Source organism: Lycium ferocissimum, chromosome 6, assembly GCF_029784015.1.
Source record: "Lycium ferocissimum isolate CSIRO_LF1 chromosome 6, AGI_CSIRO_Lferr_CH_V1, whole genome shotgun sequence".
Classification (NCBI taxonomy): Eukaryota; Viridiplantae; Streptophyta; class Magnoliopsida; order Solanales; family Solanaceae; genus Lycium; species Lycium ferocissimum.
In genome coordinates this window covers 63,743,095-63,746,189 of record NC_081347.1, presented here as the reverse complement: position 1 = coordinate 63,746,189, position 3,095 = coordinate 63,743,095, and the positions used below count along the sequence as shown (strand labels likewise).

Sequence of the window (3,095 nt, the reverse complement as noted above, 5' to 3'; positions counted from 1 at the left end):
TCAAAGTTAGTTAGTTGTAATTAGTGGAGTCGGTTAGTTGAAGTGCTAGCTGGCATTGTACTGCCATGTATATATCCTCATTGTACTGCACATTCTCAATCTAATAAGATATTTTTCATTTTGCTCATTCTTAAGTTGAGCTTACATTTCCTCTACAATGGCAGCTATCATTTTACTTGTTTTCTTCTTCTTTTCACTTCATTGAATTCATAGCTTCAAGCTATTTTACATGGTATCAGAGCCTATAACACCGCAGATTAGGGGAATTTCTTCCATAATCAGTGAAGAAATCGAGTGATCTGTAGCTTCAAATCAAAATTATAGAACCCTAAATCATAAATTGAGATGACAAATACTGAAAACAACACTGAAACTATTGAAATTGCAAGTGCGGGTACAGGGATGGTGACGACAAACATCGATCATCATCATCCTCTATATCTACATCCATCAGATGCACCAGGTTTGTTATCTGTTGGAATAATGTTGACTGGAATGGACAATTATACGTTGTGGAGTAGGGCAGTGAAATTAGCCTTGCTAGGGAAAAAATAAAATAGGTTTCATTGATGGTTCTGTGAAAAAGGAAGATTATCAAGGAGATTTGGCAAAGTTATGGGATCGATGTAATGTGATAGTAGTATCATGGTTAATGGGAAATGTAAATAAGAATTTACTTTGTGGAATATTGTTCAATGGAAATGATAACTACATTTGGGAAGATTTGAAGGAAAGATTTGATAAAGTGAACAGTTCAAGAGCTTTCCAGTTGCACAAGGATATTTTCACTTTGAGGCAAGGTGTGCTCTCAGTCTCAATGTATTACTCGAGGCTCAAGGATCACTGGGATGAATATGATTCCATTGTGCCTCCACCAGCTTGTTGTCCTAAATCAAAGGAGTTCATTGATCACCTTCAATATCAGAGAATGTTATAGTTTTTTTATGGGACTTAATGACAGCTATGGCCAAGCTAGAAGCCAAATTCTTATGATGCAGCAAATGCCGAATGTGAACCAGGTGTATGCAATGATAAATCAAGATGAGAGTCAGAGGATAGTAGCTGGGGTAAGCCATGTGATGCATGACACAGTGGAATCAGCTGCCATGTTCACAGCTAGAAATAGAAATGGAAATGGGAATCAAAAGCAGAAGAAACCTTACAATCCTAATGCGTTCTATGACTTTTGTTATATGAAAGGACACCTAAGAGTTGATTGTTTAAAGCTAATGAAGTGTGACTTTTGTCACAGGACTGGTCATCTTCAAATAGACTGCTACAAGCTTATTGGATATCCTGATAACTTCAAGGGAAAGGTGAAGAAGGCAAATGCAGTAACAGGAGGTAATTTTCGCTTGGATAGAACTTGTTCTTATCAGCAGGAGAGGATGCAGCATCATCAGCAAGATATGCAAGTGATGCAGCAGATGCAACAACAACATGGACAACACTCTCAGTTCATGTATTCTCCTAATCAGTATCAACAAATGAACTCACAACCTGGAACCTCAACATATCAGTTTACACCTAGTCAGCACCAATAGCTTCTCCACATGCTCAACAAGCCTAATGTGGAAGAAACAAGTGCTAGTGCTAACATGGCAGGTAAATGTGTTTTTGATAGTGCAGAAACATTTTTAAAATGGATTTTGGATACAGGTGCTACTAATCATATGATTGGTGATCAAAAGCACTTACACAGTCAAAGTTTAGTAGAAAATACAGGAAAAGTGCAGTTGCCCACAGGTGATTCAGCAAGAATTTCATATGTTGGAAATTATCAGTTGGAAGGAGGTGATATACTTAGAAATGTCCTGTGTGTGCCAGATTTTAAGTTTAATCTTATGTCTATTTCAAAGGTGACAAAGGAACTGAATTGCGGTGTCATTTTCTTTCCTAAATGCTGTGTGTTTCAGGATCTCTCATCTAGGAAGGTGAGGGCGATTGGTACTGAGGAGAAAGGACTATACATACTATGCTTAGGCTTATAGAATAAAGGACAAGAGTTGTGTAAGTGTTTGGCAGTTGTACAACATGTAGATCCAGCAACCTGGCACCAGAGGTTATGTCATGTTCCTATGAATGTACTAAGGAAAATCTCATCCTTCAAAGGTGATAGTACTTTTGTATTGAATAATTATGAGATCTGTCCATTAGCTAGACAGACTAGGACTTCCTTTCCAATAAGTCACAGTAGAACAAAAAGAATTTTTCAGCTTTTACACATGGATGTATGGGGGCCTTATAAGGTAGAAACATATAATGGAATGAGGTATTTCTTGACTGTTGTTGATGATTTCTCTAGATGGACATGGGTTTTCCTGATGAGACTTAAATCTGACGTCATTTGCCTACTTAAAAATTTCTTTATTGAAGTCCAAACACAGTTTGATACTAAAATTCAGAAAGTTAGATCGGACAATGGAACAGAATTCTTCAATCATAATTGTAAGGAATTGTTTCAACAGTATAGAGTGTTACATGAGAGTTCTTGCCCACACACACCCCAACAAAATGGGGTTGTGGAAAGAAAACATAGATAAATTCTTGAGACAGCAAGGGCTATCAAGTTTCAAGGGAACTTGCCTGACAGATTCTGGGGCTTTTGTATAGAATTAGCTGTATATACTCTGAACAGGATACCCTCTACTGTGCTTGCAGACAAGTCACCATATGAGCTCTTGTATCACAAGCCACCATCACTTGCTCATATGAGAGTGATAGGGTGCTTATGTTTTGCAACCAATTTGACTAAGCAGGACAAGTTTAGTCCTAGAGCTGTCAGGGCGGTCCTAGTTGGTTATGGTTCATCTCAGAAGGGATATGAGGTGTTTGATTTGGAAAATAGGGTCTTCTTTACTAGCAGGGATGTAATGTTCATGCAGAATATATTTCCCCTCAAAGGGGGTACAGATGAAAACCTTGGTCCCATTCAGTCCCATGATCAGTTTTCATTTGATGATCTGATCCACCCACAATCTATAAGAATCCTTTCTGTCCAAAATGAGCCTATATTACCACAACTAGATAGCACTCAACCTATAAGAAACCCTTCTGCTCCAAATGAGCCCACATTACCGTAACCAGTTAACAAT

General features: G+C 38.0%; 1 pseudogene; it reads left to right on the top strand.

Moving 5' to 3' along the window:
- The first annotated feature begins 345 nt into the window (after nt 1–345).
- LOC132061526 (uncharacterized) lies at nt 346–1,544 on the top strand (annotated as a pseudogene).
- Nucleotides 1,545–3,095: the final 1,551 nt, after the last annotated feature.